An 18,798-nucleotide genomic window follows, 5' to 3' on the forward strand; every position below is an offset into this window, starting at 1 on the left:
GTCATTTATGACTTGTATTATCTCTTGATTGGACAGACTTGTCTAGAGACAATGTTATCTATTTAGGTGCTGTTCTGGGAGAATCCCAGAGGCAGAGAACATGGAGCATGATCTGCCAGTAATTAAGTTTCATGCCGTGAGCGGACTTGACAGAATGCATTTCTATTCATGATGTCCTTTGATCTTTACAACATCCCATTTTACAAAACCATTATTAACCTCATTTTTAAGCCATTGAATGGCAGACAAATCATGCTTGGAATTACCCTAGGCCCTCCATTTCAACAGAATGTAAAGGAATCTTTACTGCCTTAGGTACAAAGACACCAGTGTTACTGTTTGTCTAATCAAGTATTTCTTTTTTTTTTTTTTTTTTTTTTTTTTTTGAGACGGAGTCTCGCTCTGTCGCCCGGGCTGGAGTGCCGTGGCCGGATCTCAGCTCACTGCAAGCTCCGCCTCCCGGGTTCACGCCATTCTCCTGCCTCAGCCTCCCGAGTAGCTGGGACTACAGGCGCCCACCACCTCGCCCGGCTAGTTTTTTGTATGTTAGCCAGGATGGCCTCGATCTCCTGACCTCGTGATCTGCCCGTCTCGGCCTCCCAAAGTGCTGGGATTACAGTAGTCAAGTATTTCTTAATGAAATCAAATACAAACTTCTGAGCTGAGAAAGCCTCAGTGACCTAAAGGATAAAGTATCTGATTCCCAGCTTCTGTACAGTCAATGTCCCTACCCTGAGATTGCTTCTCATTTGGTACTAATTTTCCTTTTGCAACTTGCTGCAGTTGTAATGGTGGAGAACTGTAGATTATTGTATCCTCACAGGGCATGCAGAAGTTAGGGAAAAATAACACTGAAACTGAAGCAGTAATTTGAAAGAAAAAAAAATCAAAATGACAAAAAAAAAAAAGACCCATTATCCCAACACAGAATTTCAAGAGAGGAGTTGAAGTGAAAAAGGGAAAATGGGGCAAATGCACCTAAGTCTTGACTTTGCTGCCCATTTGCTTTCATTTTCAGTATTCTAGGGCCCCTCATGAATGTTCGATAGAATAATTCACATAGAAATACATGTATTTCTTTTTTCCTGGATACAAACATGGAAACAGCTTAAGATTTGGAAATTCTACACAAGGTTGCCAGGCTGAAGAAATGTCTTCCCAGCAAAAAATTTGGAATGTTCTTGTAATTGGGCCTGGTGCGATGGCTCCCGCCTGTAATCCAAGCACTCTGGGAGGCCTAGGCAGGTGGATTGCTTAAACCCAGGAGGTCGACCCCAGCCTGACCAGCAAGGCGAAACCTTGTCTCTACCAAAAATACAAAAATTAGCCGGGCATGGTTGCGGGGACCTATAATCTCAGCTTACTCGGGAGGCTGAGACATGAGAACAGCTTGAACTCGGGAGGCAGAGGTTGCAGTGAGCCGAGATCGTGCCGCTGCACTCCAGCCTGGGCGACAGAGCGAGACTCTTTCCAAGAACTTTAAATAATTTATGTAATGACAGCGCTTCATGGAATACTTCAGTGGAACATGCAAAGGAGAGAGTGATACAAACATGTACATTACCTTTATCAGACTTTCAAAAAACCCCAAAAATTGGAGATATGTACGCTTCTGGGATTGGCGTGCAAGTGTTGTATAAGGGAGTGATAATTAGGCAGAACTCAAAAGATACCGGCTGAAACCCGGGGTTGAACCACGGACCTTTAAGGTCTGGTCAGTCTAACGCTCTCCCAATTGAGCTATTTCAGCTACTCTAAGCACACACGCTTAGTCATTTCTTCAAAATATAAAAACCGTCATTTGTAGAGTGAGTGTATTTTCTAATGCCTAATTCTGTTTTGTTCAATATCAATACAAAAATTAGCCAAGGGTGGTGGCGCGCGCCTGTAATCCCAGCTACTAGGTAGGCTGAGGCAGGAGAATTACTTGAACCCGGGAGGTGGCGGTTGCAGTAAACCGAGATCACGCCTCTGCACTCCAGCCTGGGCGATAGCGGGAGGTTGTCCAAAAAAAAAAAAAAAAAAAAAGAGACAAGAAAAGAAAGAAAGATCTCTTATGTCCTCCAGTACATTCTATCTCTTCCTTAGAGTTTTAAAAACTGTGTTCTGTACCCCGGTGCATAACAACTCTTTTTTGTTGTTGTTGTTTTCGAGACAGGGTCCCGCTCTGTTGCCTAGGCTGCAGTGCAGTGGTGCAATCTCGGCTCGCTGCAACCTCTACCTCCCCGGCTCAATCGATCCTCCCACTTCAACCGACGGAGAGGGAGTCTCGCTCAGGCGCCCAGGCTGGAGTACAACGGCGCGGAGTAGCTGGGATTACAGGCGCGCACCACCACCCCTGGCTAATTTTTGTATTGATACTGAACAAAAAAGAATTAAGCATTAGAAAATACACTCACTTTACAAGTGACGGTTTTTATATTTTGAAGAAACAACTAAAGGTGCGTTTACAGAGGAGCCGAAATAGCTCAGTTGGGAGAGCGTTAGACTGAAGATCTAAAGGTCCCTGGTTCGATCCCGGGTTTCGGCAGCTTCTTTTGTTGTTCTGCCTAATTATCACTCCCTTATACAACACTTGCATGCCAATCCCAGAAATGTATATATCTCAGTATTCTTTCGTTAAGTCAAAAGTGGAAAAACATTGGACTTCTCTGCTTAGACAGAGAAACAAATTCAGAAGTTTACAGAATTTCAGGAACAACCCTCTCTGGAATGAGGAAATTGCTGAGGCCGACAATGATTTGCAAACTGAATTTTAATAAAACCCTTTCTATGTCTTAACAGTTTTCAAACTCAGTCTCCTATTCTGAGAGTCGAGGCTTTTTATTTTTAGCCAAAATATGGTGGGAGGGTCAATTAGTATATGTTTTTCGATGATTTCCTCAAAAAAAGTTTTAGATTCCCTTACAGACTTTTTTCTTCCCTTGTAAGGTCTGAGCCTTCTCAGACAGGAAACATTCCTCTACTCTAGGTTTATCCCCGTCACGCGTCTCTCCCCAGCTGGGCGCAGCCTCAGCCTATGCTGCAAAAATGTTTAAAGCTGAGCATATAGAGAAGGAAAAAAAGAAAGTGATGTGGAAATTAAAATAGCAGCTACATATGAATCACAACACAGTGTTTAAAATGTGCGTAAACGGGTCTAGGAGTGCGCTGCACTATTGTGAAAAGTTCGTTCTGAAAACTGGGCGCAGTGGCTCACGCCTATAATCCCAGCACTTTGGGAGGCCGAGGCGGACGCATCACTTGAGATGAGGAGTTGGAGACTAACCTAGTGAAAATGGTGAAACCCAGTCCCTACTAAAAATACAAAAATTAGCCGGGCGTGGTGGCGGGCTCCTGTAATCTCAGCTAATCTGGAGACTGAGGCAGGAGAATCGCTTGATCCCAGGAGGTAGAGGTTGCAGTGAACCGAGATCGCGCCACTGCACTCCAACCTGGGCGACAGAGCGACACTCAGTCTCCAAAAAAAAAAAAGGCAAACGGGAGGAGCCCAGCAGCTTGCGGGGAGAGGGAAGAGGCGGGGTGCCGTGAAGTGGAGGAAGAAAAGGACAAAAGGGAGAGGGATAGAGGGCAAGGAAAAGCATCCTCAAGATTATTAGGACTTGGATGAACTGGATGGTAGAGAGAGTCTAAGTGCCACATCTCTCCGTCCCTTCCTCTGGATATGAGGGAAGAGAGGTTCCTTTTTGTCTGTAGGGAGGGAGGCTCGACCAGGAAAGGGACCTGGTTCGTTTCGCCCAGGCTGTCATGGCTTCAAGAGCGCCTCACTGCTCTTTCCGTTGCTGGACAGACCAGCTGAACTCTTTGGGTTCGCACGTAAGGTCGCATTTTGATTTTTGGTTCAGGAAATGCTGACACTGGAGCTTCTGAGGGAGTTGCAGTGATTTCCAGATTTCCTGCGTGCCTGTGTGGAAAGTTAGAAGCGGAATCTACCGGCAGCTTTGAGACTAAGCATGACGGTGGAAACATCTAATTTTATTAGCTTTTGCCTGAAACGCAAAAGATGAGAAAGAAAGTTCCCGTTTGTTTGCTCCACATATTTCTCTTAGAAGCCTATGGAAAGCCAACTTTCCGCCTGAAGAAACTCCTCCTGGCATTTGCAAGGAGCTCCTTTACTCCTCTTGTCCAGCTCTTTTCTCAAAGGGACTCTGCAGAGCCGGACAGCGGCTGCGGAAAGGCTAAATCGCTGTACAATCCGTGTTAAATGCGTGTGCAGCCACCGTTTCCTTAGTCCTATTACTGAAGGAAATAATGTGTACAGTGGTCCATTTCCAAGACAAAGTGCCTTGAATCGGCTTAGGTCGGCAAAGTACAGAAGAAACCGGATATACTAGGCCCCTGCTTGGAAAGCGGATGCCTGGTTGTGGCCCCCCGCCTCTTTCCTCCCCCTTCCCCCGATCCTTAGTTGCTCTCACCCAAACGAAAACAGTTTAGTCTAAGATATAAGTTTACTAGTCTGCAAAATAGCTCACTTTGTCTATTCTTATCAGCCTGCCCAGCTACTTAGGTCATAAGTCAAATACTTAAAGAACCCCTGAGCTAACCAGGATTGCAATGCATTGTGGGCTGCAACAAAATGCAGCAAGACAACCCTAAAAAAGAAACACCTAAAGCCCTTGCCTAACAATCAATAGGCAAACTCCGAGAAAATTGTAACCCCATAGCACTCAGCCTATGAGGAACCAGGGGAGGGACTTGCGCACTAGGGGATAAATTGTTTGTTGAAAATTCTGGGTGTGCCTGCACGCCCGACACCCGATCTTGATCTCGCAAGACCGTCATTAAAAGTCTCACTTTCGCTGTTCTCCGGGTCTCTGAGTCCATTCTTTGGGTTTGGATGTTTGAGTTTATTTCTCACATTACAGCTGCAGAGGTGGTACAGGTGAATCCCTCTCAAGTCAAGTGAGTTAACCTCAAAATTGACTTTAGGGATGGCTTGTGATCGCCTGGTAGATGGTGGACGGTTACAGCGTTTAGAAAGTGAGTAAAAGAGATGATGCATACAGAAGCCCCACTGGGTTGCTTGGCTTCTGCAAATGGAGAAAGAGGCTGCTTTTCTGCCTTCTAGGTGTCCAGTGACTTAATTTTTAATCCTTTGAAGAAATAGAGCTGAAAATAAAAGGAGATTTTCTTTTAACAAAACAGTGTCAAGATGCTTGCCAAGTATCCCCCTGTGAATTTCTGCTTAGCACTGTGATATCAGAATTAGAAATTGTGCAGGCCGGGCGCGGTGGCTCAAGCCTGTAATCCCAGCACTTTGGGAGGCCGAGACGGGGGCGGATCACGAGGTCGGGAGATCGAGACCATCCTGGCTAACACGGTGAAACCCCGTCTCTACTAAAAATAAAAAAAAACTAGCCGGGCGAGGTGGCGGGCGCCTGTAGTCCCAGCTACTCGGGAGGCTGAGGCAGGAGAATGGCATAAACCCGGGAGGCGGAGCTTGCAGTGAGCTGAGATCCGGCCACTGTACTCCAGCCTGGGCGACAGAGCGAGACTCCGTCTCAAAAAAAAAAAAAAAAAAAAAAAAAAAAAAGAAATTGTGCAAAGAGTTCTGGGTTGTTCAGTAGCTAAGAAGGAAGTTATTCCTGGAGAGTAAGTACAGTGAGATAGAAAAAGATCCATTGGGATTGGGAGAATAAAAGCTCATTATTTTTATTTATTTAAAAAACAAAAGCAAACAAACAAACACAAAAAACAAAAAAACAGCTTTTACCCCAGATGGATCTTGGACTCTGGAGTTCAGAGAGCTTGACATTTCAGACCAGAAACTTCCTTAAAGAACCCAGAGAAGTAATTTTCTCCCTGCCAAATTTCAGCTGAGGTGATTGAGATCTTTTCCTCATTTGTCATCGTATTGGTTATTTGTCGTTATGTTTGTAGCTAAATAGTTTGGATTAAGTTTCAGAGTTTGTGGGTCTCTAACAGAAAAAGTGACCACCAGCACGTCACCAGCAATCATCAGGAGGTGATGAGGGGCTGCTGCGGTAGGGAAAGAAATGGTGAAGTTGTTCTTTTTTGGAGAAAAGAAGCAAAAAGAGAGAGGAGAAAAAGAGAAAGAATAGAAGGAAGGGAAGGAGGAAAAGAAACAGTGAAGTTGACAAACAGAACTCCCTTCCCTCTTTATTAGTCTTCAGGAAAGGTAGGATTGGAAACTATAACATCCCTGGAAACCGTTTAAATAGAGCCATCAGTAAGCCAGAAATTTTGATTAATGCCTTGAAAATAAAACCAAAAGTGATTAGATGGACAGGAAACAGCAGAGAAAATGGCTGCTCCTTCACTACAGTTGAAATGTCTTAGACATCTGGGAACTATTTGTCTTCTTCTGAGACGAGGGACACTTTTTCAGATACTAAAAAAGAATTGTTTGGCACTTCATGGCAGCAAGATGTTTGATGTTTACTGACATTTCCAGACATCCAGGCATGATTTTTATTTAGCTACTTTAAAGGAAGGATGAATTCGGCCGGGCATGGTGTCTCACGCCTGTAATCCCAGCACTTTGGGAGGCCAAGGGGGGCAGATCGCAAGGTCAGGATATCGAGACCATCCTGGCTAACACGGTGAAACCCTGTCTCTACTAAAAATACAAAAAAATTAGCCGGGTTTGGTGGCGGGCATCTGTAGTCACAGCCACTCGGGAGGCTGAGGTAGGAGAATCGCGTGAACACGGAAGGCGGAGCTTACAGTGAGCTGAGATCGCACCACTGCACTCCAGCTTGGGCGAGAGAGCGAGACTACGTCTAGAAAGAAAGAAAGAAAGAAAGAAAGAAAGAAAGAAAGAAAGAAAGAAAGAAAGAAAGAAAGAAAGAAAGAAAGAAAGAAAGAAAGAGAAAGAAAGAAAGAAAAGAAAGGAAGAAAGAAAAGAAAGGAAGGAGGAAAGAAGGAATGAGCGAGAGAGAAAGAAAGGAAGGACAGAGAGAGAGGGCAAAAGGAAAAATGGAACGGAGGGAGGGAGAGATTGACAGAATAGATTAGAAAACGTAATCCAACTATACACCGTCTAAAAGAAACGCATTTCAAATATAATTATACAAGCAGTCTGAAATTAAGGGGATAAAAATATATTACATGCAAACGTTAATCAAAAGAAAGCAAAAGTGCCTATATTAATATAAACTTCAGAACAAAGAAAATCCACCAAGAAGGCATAACAATCCTTTGGTGTCTATGTATACACCAAACAGCAGAGCTGCAACATATGTAACGAAAAAAAAAAAAAGGACCGGATGCAGTGGCTCACGCCTGTAATCCTAGCACTTTGGGAGGCCGAGGCGGGCGGATCACAAGGTCTGGAGATCGAGACAATCCTGACCAATATAGTGAAACCCCATTTCTACTAAAAATGCAAAAATAAAATAAAATAAAGTAAAATAAAATAAAATAAAATAAAATAAAGCTGGGCGTGGTGGTGCGCACCTGTAGTCCCAGCTACTCGGTAGTCTGAGGCAGGAGAATCGCTTGAACCTGGGAGGCAGAGGTTGCAGTGAGCCGAGATCGTACCACTGCACTGCAGCCTGGGCAACAAAGTGAGACTCCGTCTCAAAAAAAAACCAAAAAACAAACAAACAAACAAACAAAAAAGGCAGGGCGCAGACCTGTAATCTCAGCACTTTGGGAGGCCGAGGTGGGGGGATCACTTGAGGCCAGGAGTTGGAAACCAGCCTAGCCAACATGGTGACACCGTCTCTACCAAAAATACAAACATTAGCCGGGCATAGTGGTCCGGTGATGTGCTCCTGTAGTCCCAGCTACTAGGGAGGCTGAGACTCGAGAACTGCTTGAATCCTGGGAGGTGGAGGTTGCAGTGAGCTGAGGTGGTGCCACTACACTCCAGCCTGGGTGACAGAGCGAGACCCTGACTCATAAATAAATAAATAAATGTAATACATAAATAAATATTTTTTAAAAAAGAAAAAAATGATAGAACTAAAAAAATCGACAAATTCAGTTACATTGGAGACTTCACTTCCTTCATAATAAAAGAACAAATAAACTGAAAATCTACAAGGATATTGAAGAACCCCAAATCACTTTCAGCCAGCAGAATTCAGGCACCATGTGTAGAACAGTCCACACAAGAAAAGCAGAACACACATTCATTTCAAATTCATACAGAACATAGATCAAGATAGAACATATCTTGGGCCTCAACAAATTTAAAAGAAGTGACTGATATGGTATGATCCCTAACCACAATGAAATCAAACTAAAAATCAGTCACAGAAAGACAACAAAATATCCAAACACTTGGAAAATGAAAAACAGTCCATAGGACAAAGAGAAAGCCTTAGTAGAGATCAAAAACTAAATTAACCTGAATAAAAATTAAAACACAGTGTATCAAAATTTCCAAGACAACTTAAAGGAGCTCTGAGAGAGAAATTTACAGCACTAATTGCATACATTAGAAAAGAAAAAAGTCAGCACGGTGGCTCACACCTGTAATCCCAGCTCTTTGGGAGGCCGTGACATGTGGATTAGGAGGTCAGGAGTTGGAGACTAACCTGGCCAAAAACAAAAGAAAATAGAAAAAAGTATCAAATCAGTCCTCTAAGCTCTTACGTGAAGAACTCAGGTGGGGAAAAGGGCAAAATAACCCAAAGCAAATAGGAGAAAGCAAATGAGCAGAAATAAATGGAACTGAACACACACAAAAAAATGGAAAAACAAGCAAAAACTAGTTCCTTTAAAAGATCAATAAAAGAAGTCCTCTAGGAGGACTGAGAATTTTTAAGGAGATGACACAAATTATAATATCAAGAATAAAAAGAGGAGTATATCACTACAGACTCTGCTGACATCAAAAGAGTAAAGGAATACTATGAACAACACTTTACACACAAATTTGAAAACTTAGATGAGATGGACTAATTCCTTGAAAATCACTAACTACCACAACTCCCTCAATATGAAATATATTTTTCTATAACCTTGTAACTACTAAGGGAATTAAATTTGTGATATAAAAACTTTTTTTAAAAAAACCAGACTCTTCAGGTTCAAGAAAGTTTCACTGTATAATTCATCTCCCCCCAACTCCACCCCCCAGAAGGAGTCTTGCTCTGTCTCCCAGGCTGGAGTGCAGTGGTGCGATCTCGGCTCACGGCTCACTGCAACCTCCACCTCCTGGATTCAAGCGATTCTCCTGCCTCAGCCTCCCAAGTAGCTGGGATTACAGGCAAGTGCCACCAAGCCCAGCTAAATTTTGTATTTTTAGTAGAGACAAGGTTTCACCACGTCGGCCAGGCAGATTTCCAACTCCTGGCCTCAGGTGATCCACCCGCCTCCGCCTCCGCCTCTCAAAGTGCTGGGATTGCAGGCATGAGCCACCGCGCCCCGCCAATGTAGGCATATTTTAAAAGGATACATGACGGGCCGGGCACGGTGGCTCACGCCTGTAATCCCAGCACTTTGAGAGGCCGAGGCAGGCGGATCACGAAGTCAGAATATCGAGACCATCCTGCCTAGCACGGTGAAATCCCGTCTCTACTAAAAATGCAAAAACTTAGCCGGGCGTAGTGCCGGGCGCCTGTAGTCCCAGCTACTAGGGAGGCTGAGGCAGGAGAATGACATGAATTTAGGAGGTGGAGCTTGCAGTGAGCCGAGATCACGCCACTGCACTCCAGCCCAGCCCAGACTCCGTCTCAAAAAAAAAAAAAAAAAGAAAGAAAAAGAAAAAGGATACATGACCTGGGGATACTTTGAGTATTGAGATTAATTAATTTTTAAAGAACATCCAGGCATGGTGACTCAGGCCTCTAAACCCAACACTGTGGGAGGTTGAGGCAAGCTGATAGCTTGAGCCCAGGAGTTTGAGACCAGTTTGGGCAACATGGCAAAATCCAGTGCCTACAAAAAATACAAACATCAGCTGGGTATGGCGGAACAGCCTGTAGTCCCAGCTACTGGGGAGGCTAAAGGGAGAGTCCCTTGAACATGGAGGTAGAGGCTGCAGTGAGCCGAGATCGCGCCACTGCACTCCACCCTGGGTGACAGAGTGAAACCCTGTTTCAAAAATAAAATAATAACAATAATAATAATAATATTTCAATCCATTGGACAAAAAAGATTGAGTCATTACTAGTAGTAAATAAATTACTGAAGAGGAAAGTGGGGGGACAGTGGACATGTTACTGCACCATGGTATACCAACTAATAAATGTGGAAGAAATGATAAATTTAAAATATCGTGATACCAACACAGTAATGATCGATTAAGGCAAAATTCATTGATCAACCCATAAAACTATGAGTAAAACTTTGATGAAGAATGGAATATTTGCATACCCTCAAATATTTCCTTACAGATTACATACTAGCTACATGGGGAGGAAATTATGATTTTACATTTAGTTAACATCACCAAAAATGGGGGGAAAAATCCTTATGCGATGTACTAAAAACACAACATATTTTATGTTATATTCTCACCAAATGTGCATAACCTGAATCTAATCCTGAGGAAACATCAGAAAACTCAAACTGAAGGACATTCTACTGACAACTGGCTTGAATTCTTCAAAATCAATGCCATAAAATACAAAAGAAAGGTTGGGAAACCACTTCAGATCAAAGGATACTAAAGAAACAAGAAAGGATACGTTGGAATTCATGGTGAAATTTAGATATAGACTGTATATTAAATAATAGTATTGTATTAATGTTTAATTTTCTGAGTTTGAAAATTAACTGTGGTTTACAAGAGAATGTTCTTTTTTGTAGGAAGTACACATTGAATTACTAGAGATAAAAAATACATGATATATGCAAACTATAAAAAACCGATCGGGAAAAATAATGTGTGTGTGTATTTATATTTGTAGAGACAGATAAAGAAAGAAGAATCAATGTGGTAAAATATTTGAAATTGCTAAATCTGTGTAACGAGTGTATGGTAGTTCTTTGTATTACTTTTACAATTTTTCTGTAGGCTTGAAATATTTTCAAACTAAAACTTTTTTTTAACTTCTCGCTTCTTACATATTCTTTTCCTTCTGCCTTCAAGGGCTGTCACACGGAGAGTAAAGTAGGTGGATACAAAAACAGAAGGGTCAGTACCGCCTGGGGGGATTTAGGTCCAGGTGAGGAGGTGAGAAAGTGGAAATCCCAGCTCTTAGAAATGAAAACCCAGGAGCGTAGGTCGCCGACCGTCCTTACCCTCGCCAGCCCCTGGGCCGGCACCGTGGCTGAAACCCAGCATGGATTTCATCTTGGGAACACTGTGGCTCCAGTTCTGAGACTCAAGAAACGACGGATGGAGAGGAGAAAGAGGACCACCTGCGAAAAGAGCGCGAGGAGGGAAGCAGGGGAGCGGTGGGGCGCGCACCTGCGGCGGGGCAGGCAAAGGCGGAGAAGGAGCGAAGTGGACGAGCGCCTGAGGCTGCCAGAGGATCTGGGCAGCCCGGGTGCCCATCTCCACTGCGTTTCCTCGGTGTCCGCGATAAGCGAGAGGGCTCATTCCCAGTAGGAAAAGTGAACTGAAAACACTTTCCCGCAAGATCTCTCTCGTTTGTGCTTAAGGCAGTCGCGGCATTGAGAATGCCTCGCAGCTCCTTTACTGGCTCGGACACTGGGAATCACCGGTACTCTTGAGTTTTGGTACAGGCGGGTGGTACTGGTGGCTTCCGAGGAAACGACAGAGAAGCCGCCTATTTCCAATCCCTACTGTTCGCGAAGGGGAGAGTGTTGAACCAGGAAGAGAGACCCTCCTGCTTAAGCCCCTTTGTTATAGGTAGGAGAGTGTGTTCTGTTTTTGTATTTGAGAGAGGGAGAGAAGGGGGGAGAGAGAGAGAGAGAGAGAGAGTTTAACTTCTTGAGCTTGGAATATGTCGTGAAAAACAAGAAAGGTCAGGGAGCCTCAGTATATTTTAAACTTAAATTGGTTTTCAGAAGCACTTCTACCTTGTTCCTAAGGAATTCAGGGTGTCCAGATTTCAACCTACCTAGCAGTGTGAAGCTCTATGAATCGAATAACCCAGGCTTTCTTCCACATCAGCAAGTCTCTGAAATTTAGGTTTCTTCCTGGAGAATATCACCCACACTTTGGCAGTGGGCTCCTACATTGCCTACACCCAACTCTTGGAAGCAAGAAGAGTGTGGAAAGTCAAGGTCTCCACACAAAAGAGTATCCCTACACGAGATAAGTGGAAATAAAGCGCTGGCTTAGGTGTGGAAAGGAAGAGACAAATGTGAAAACGCAGAAGGTGGACAGACAGAGAACATCTTCCAAGGAGGAAGAGGAACAGTCTGGTAACAACAAGGAATTCTCTACTTAATGCTGCAAGATATTTTAATTACATTTTATGCATTAGACTGAACTTTTTTGTTTGTTTTTGTTTTTTGTTTTTGATGGAGTCTCTTTGTGTCACCAGGCTTGAGTGCAGTGGCGCGATCTCGGCTCACTGTAATCTCCGCTTCCGAGGTTCAAAGGATTCTCCTGCCTCAGCCTCCCCGTAGCTGGAACTACAGGCGCAGCCACCATGCCCAGCTAATTTTTTTATTTTCCTGCCTCAGCCTCCCTGGCCACCATGCCCAGCTAATTTTTGTATTTTTGGTAGAGATGGGTTTCACCATGTTGGACAGGATGGTCTTGATCTCTTGACCTCGTGATTCGCCCGACTTGGCCTCCCAAAGTGCTGGGATTACAGGTGTGAGCCACCGCCCCCAGCCACATAGACTGGGTTTTAACAACTTGATCTTAGACCAGAACATTGGCAGAATTAGTGGGGGCTGGAGAGACAGGAGGGTGAATCCCAACCGTGAGGATGGAGAAAGAGTGATTACAGTGTCTTCCTTAGAGCTTAGAAACTTCCAAGCCTAGGTTTCAAATTGAAAGGCCAAAATAGCTCGAGAGGGCTCCAGGTATTTTGGCTGGAAATAGTCTCCTGGCTCTAAAGAACCCCTGTGAGTTCTTCTACAGGAAAATCAAAGGCTCTTGTGTGTGAGCTCCAGCCATCTAAAATATTGAAGGTCTCAAAGAGATAACAAATTCACTCTCACCCCTGATGTAAGGCAAATATAAACCTCACTGGCTTTCCTAGGTGGTCCGAGTTTTTTTAATTGAAAATAGGCAGGGAACCCCGGGAGCAACTCTTTCTCCTTAGCAAACATCTGGCCCTGGGACCTCCTTCTGAAACTTCTAGAGCAGTGCTTCTCAAACTTTAGCATCAGAGTCACTTGAGGGCTTATCCAACACGGGCAGCTGGGCCCCACTCTTATCAATTCTGATTCTGTAGATCTGAGGTTGGGCCTGGAATTTGGCATTCCACTGGTAGCACCCTAATCCTTCACCCCTTGCTCTCCTGTGCAGCAGCATCCTTTGTGCAAACATGACACTGTTTCCTTAAAGTGCCTCGAGAGAACCAGTAGATAGCAGGGGGGAAAAAGCAAGAAATGAAAAGAAAATATATGGCATGTCTTCATTACCTCTTCAAAAAATGCATCTTAAAACAAACATATGATTGGCCTGGGGACACACAGCCAATCCTCAGCTAAACAGGTTTCACAAGACAGTATCCCTCCTGGAAGCTGGTTATGGATATTTTTACCGGATAAAAGAATCAAGAAGTAAGGACATCCCAGCCTGATAGAGTGTTAGACTGGTGGATGGTGACAAACATCATACTCTGTTGCCTCTCAAAGATGCTTTGATTCAACAGCAAACCTACACACAGAGTACAGCAATTTTGAAACATACAGCATTGGAAACCCCTAAAAGGTATCATCAGTGGACAGGATTTCCTGGGAGTTCCCTGGTCATACAATGCAGATGTGATGGGAATGACGAGAAAGAACAAAACAATTTTTGTTTTGTTTTGTTTTTACCTAAGGAAGTGCTCAACACATCTGTGATCCACTCATCTTTTACTCTGCATCTATCTTCTATTGTGACAGAAAAACTTTTCCTACTTTTTCATATGAGTCCTCCGTTGACCGTTAACAGAGGTTTCCAGGCAATGTTTTATTTTAACGAGGAAATGGAATTGCTGAAGAAATACAGGAAAATGAATCAATTGTATGGAATATCGGTACGGAATGTTGATCCATATTGGTTTCTGCTCCTAGCATGTGGAAGGCCTCTAATTCCCCGACAGTCTTCGTTCGGTCATCCAGTATCCTTCCACTCCCAACTCAAGCGGCTGGAGAGCCACAGCAGTCCTTGTCTCAGTATTGGATCACACTTGTGGCTGTGCTCTCTGCGCAGGTTTACAGGGAGAGACTGTAGGAGAAATCAGTGGATAGATGCTTTCGCTCTGTTCTTTGGCCCAGAAAACAAAACTAATGTAAAAAAAAAAAAAAAGATGATGCTGGGAGCGGTGGCTCACGCCTGTAATCCCAGCATTTTGGGAAACTGTGGCGGGTGGATCACCTGAGGTCTGGAGTTCGAGACCAGCGTGGCCAACATGATGTAACCCCGTCTCTACTAAAAATACAAAAATTACCCAGGCGTGATGGCACGCGCCTGTAATCCCAGCTGCTGAGGCAGGAGAATCACTCGAACCCGGGAGGCAGAGGTTGCAGTGAGCGGAGATCGAGCCACTGCACTCCAGCCTGGGCTACAGAGAGAGACTCCCTCTCAAAAAAAAAAAAAAAAAAAAAAAAAAAGGCCGCGCGGCGTTTTTCTCCCTTCTTCTTCTTTGTCTTTCCTTCTCTTTAATCATAGTACAAAATGAGAGCTAATGTGAACCGCCCGTGGATGTGCAGTCTTTTGTTTGGGTTCAAGAGGCCCTGTTGGGATCCCATTCTTTCTTCCTCATTTCTTTTTCACCTTCCTTCGGCCGTGGCAATCGCCTTCAGTGATGTCGAAGCTCACAGCATAGAGATTGGTTATAAATGGAGGCAACCCATTGGGTTACGTCTTTACTCTCTATATGTGCAGAAATAGGATAGAAAAAGGTGCGGAGGAAGATGTCTACGTTGCTCGAGAATTCGGAGTCTAACGTTGCTTGAGCATTAGGTTTGAGCACTGCCATAGCAAAATCAACGTTTGGAGGTGCTGGGGATCGAACCCGGGGCCTCATGCATGCAAAGCATGCGCTCTACCACTGAGCTACACCCCCTTCCTGAAAAACCTTCTTGTAATAATTTTCAGGAGGTAGCTTTCTTTTTCTGAGTATAATGGAGCGTCTGCAGCGGCTGTGAGTAGAAGATCCTCGGTACTAATAGGGGATATAAATTATTTAGAATACTGTATACGACATGAAATGGAAGGCACCTGTAATCCCAGCTACTGAGGCAGGAGAATCCTTGAACCCGGAAGGCGGAGGTTGCAGTGAGCCAAGATCGCGCCACTGCACTCCAGCCTGGGCGCCTGAGGAAAACTCAATCTCAAAAAAAAAAAAAAAAAAAAAAAAAAATCACTTCCTAGGTTTAAGACTTTAAATAATTTATTTAATGTCAGCGCTTCATGGAAGACTTCAGTGGAATATGAAACCAAAGGAGAGAGTGATGCATATATACATGCATATATATATATGTATATACACACACGTGTGTGTGTGTGTGTGTGTGTGTAGTACCTTTATCGGATTTTCAACAGCAAAAAATTGGAGTTCTATACACCCTTCTGGTATTGGCATGCAAGTGTTGTATAAGGGTTGTATTAGCCGGGCGCTGTGGCTAACACCTGTAATCCTAGCCCTTTGGGAGGCTGAGGCTAAGGGATCACCTGAGGTCGGGAGTTTGAGACCAGCCTGACCAACATGGAGAAAGTCCGTCTGTACTAAAAATACAAAATTAGCCAGGCGTGGTGGTGCCTGCCTGTAATTCCAGCTATTCTGGAGGCTGAGGTGGGAGAATGGCTTGAACCCAGGAGGCGGAGGTTGCAGTGAGCCGAGTTCGCTCCATTGCACTCCATCCTGGACAACAAGAGTGAAACTCCGAGAAAAATAAATAAATAAATAAAAATAAGAGTTCTATTAGGCAAAACTAAAACTGAAAAAAGAAGCCTGCCGAAACCCGGGATTGAACCAGGGACCTTTAGATCTTCAGTCTAACGCTCTCCCAACTGAGCTATTTCGGCTGCTTTAAGCCTCTTCTTTTAGCTATTTCTTCAAAATATAAAACTGTCATTTGTAGGGTCAGTGTATCTTCCAGTTCTGTTGTCTTCAATATCCCCTGTCATTCACTCACCCCTTCATCCCCAAAATATAGATTCTGCTCCAATTTATGTCTGAAAATAGGACCCAATTTTAAGGACAATGAATGGGTTAGCAAAAGCCGGGGAAAGAAAAGGCAAAGGTGAAGAATAGAGCAAAGCAATGAGGAGAAAACTATTTCTCTTACTGTCTCCTGTCTCTGAAGAGGAGGAGGAAGAAAAAGTTGAAAAACAACAGGAATTAAGTCAGTGGCAAGACCAGCCAGTGCCATTGATGACCAGGCCTGAGGTTAAAAGATTAACCCCCCACTCTAACCACATGTGCTCTCAATCTATCACGACCCTTTCACGTGGAACCCCTTGGAGTTGTAAGCCCTTAAAAGGGCCAGGAACTCTGTCTTCGGGGAGCTCGGCTCTTAAGACGAGTCTGCCATTTCTCCCGGTGGAATAAAAACCTCTTCCTTCTTTAATCTGGTGTCTGAGGAGTTTTGTCTGTGGCTCGTCCTGCTACATTTGTTGGTTCCCTGACCGGGAATCGAGGTGATTAACACGCGGTCGAGGCAGCCCTTTAGGCCACTTAGGCCTGCCCTGTGGAACATCCCTGCGGGGTACTCTGGCCAGCTTGAGGGACGGGGTCCTGAGAGCGCTCCCGGGTAGGCAATTGCCCCGGTGGAATGCCTCCTCAGAGCAGTGCACAGCAGGCCCCATAGAGGATCCACACGGTGGCTGAACATGGGGAAGGAACTGGCCCTTTAAGTCTGGACATCTGAAACGTGGTAAAACTGGTCTTTGGAACTTGCCCACTCCATTTGAGTGGAAGCGTGGCCTGATCACCAGATCACCCACGGCTTGCCTGAGCCAGCACTTTGGCTTTACTTGACTTGAATTGCTTGATACTTTGGATTTGGTTTTGACCTGGCTTGGATTTCTGGATACTCTGATTTTGGTTTTGATTCTGGTTTGGTGTAAACTAAAAGAGTGTGTGTGTGTGCCCTTTTTACCCGCTCTTTGTTCTGTGATGTGTGCATGTGGTGTGAGTGGGGTGTTTTGTCTCATGGAAACATGGGTCAGACACAAAGAAAGCCCACTCCACTAGGAACTATGTTGCAAAATTTCAGGGAAGGATTTAGTGGAGACTATAGGGTTACTATGACACCAGGAAAACTTAGAACTTTGTGTGAAATAGATTGGCCAACATTAGAAGTGGGTTGGCCATCAGAAGGAAGTTTGGACAGGTCCCTTGTTTCTAAAGTATGGCACAGGGTAACTGGTAAGGCAGGATACTCAGACCAGTTCCCATACATAGATAATTGGTTACAGCTGGTGCTAGACCCCCCACGGTGGCTAAGCGGGCAGGCAGCAGCAGTCCTAGTAGCAAAGAGAAAGATAGCCAAGGAAGGATCCCACTCCACCTGCCAAGGGAAATCAACTCCTGAAGCTCTGTTCAACCCAACATCAGAAGATCCATTGCAGGAGATGGCACCAGTGATCCCAGTGGTGCCCTCCCCTTACCAGGGAGAGAGGCTCCCCACTCTTGAGCCCACAGTGCTTGCCCCTCCGCAAAACATACATATCCCTAGGCCACCCAGAGTAGACAAGAGAAGAGATGAAGACTTGGGAGAAACCCCTCCCTTGGCAGCTCGTTTACGACCCAAAATTGGGATACAAATGCCCCTGAAAGAGCAGCAGTATACTGGGATAGATGAGGATGGTCACATGGTGGAGAGGCATGTTTTTGTGTACCAGCCCTTCACCTCTGCTGACCTTCTCAACTGGTACCCTGTCCTATACTGAAAAGCCACAAGCTCTAATTGATTTGCTCCAAACTATTATCCAGACCCACAACCCCACCTGGGCTGATTGCTACCTGTTGCTCACGTTCCTCTTTAACACAGATGAAAGGCGGAGAGGGCTCCAAGCAGCAACCAAGTGGCTGATTACCAAAACCCCCAAGAGTATGTAAAGACCTAGTTACCAGGAACCAACCGACCCCAGTGGGACCCAAATGAAAGAGAGGATGTGGAAAGGCTAAACCAATACAGGGAAGCTCTCTTGGAAGGATTAAAGAGGGGAGCCCAGAAGGCCACAAACGTTAATGAAGTCTCTGAGGTCGTTCAGGGAATAGAAGAAAGTCCAGCACAATTCTACCAGAGACTGTGTGAGGCCCATCATACATATACTCCCTTTGATCCCGATAGCCCTGAAAATCAGCGCATGATTAACATGGCTTTAGTTAGTCAAAGCGCAGAAGACATTAGAGGAAAACTGCAGAAACAGGCTGGCTTTGCAGGGATTAATACATCACAGTTATTAGAAATAGCTAACCAGGGCCGGGCGCGGTGGCTCAAGCCTGTAATCCCAGCACTTTGGGAGGCCGAGACAGGTGGATCACGAGGTCAGGAGATCGAGACCATCCTGGCTAACACGGTGCAACCCCGTCTCTACTAAAAAATACAAAAAACTAGCCGGGCGCGGTGGCCGGCGCCTGTAGTCCCAACTACTCGGGAGGCTGAGGCAGGAGAATGGCGTGAACCCGGGAGGCGGAGCTTGCAGTGAGCTGAGATCCGGCCACTGCACTCCAGCCTGGGCGGCAGAGCGAGACTCCGTCTCAAAAAAAAAAAAAAAAAAAAAGAAAGTATGTTTATTTTAGTGTGACCACGCAAAACGTGTTTTTAAAAGGAGAAAAGTACAGAATGGCA

The 18,798-nt window shown here is 44.7% G+C and overlaps 3 non-coding genes across 3 annotated transcripts; 1 reads left to right on the top strand and 2 right to left on the bottom strand.

The window, feature by feature from the left end:
• The first annotated feature begins 2,457 nt into the window (after positions 1-2,457).
• On the top strand, positions 2,458-2,530 carry TRNAF-GAA. The gene has a single exon. It is a non-coding gene; the product is annotated as a tRNA-Phe (tRNA).
• A 12,460-nt stretch (positions 2,531-14,990) lies between these two features.
• Positions 14,991-15,062, bottom strand: TRNAA-UGC. The gene has a single exon. It is a non-coding gene; the product is annotated as a tRNA-Ala (tRNA).
• An 889-nt stretch (positions 15,063-15,951) lies between these two features.
• TRNAF-GAA lies at positions 15,952-16,024 on the bottom strand. The gene has a single exon. It is a non-coding gene; the product is annotated as a tRNA-Phe (tRNA).
• Between the last annotated feature and the right edge of the window lie 2,774 nt (positions 16,025-18,798).

Source organism: Papio anubis, chromosome 6 (assembly GCF_008728515.1).
Source record: "Papio anubis isolate 15944 chromosome 6, Panubis1.0, whole genome shotgun sequence".
Lineage (NCBI taxonomy): Eukaryota > Metazoa > Chordata > Mammalia > Primates > Cercopithecidae > Papio > Papio anubis.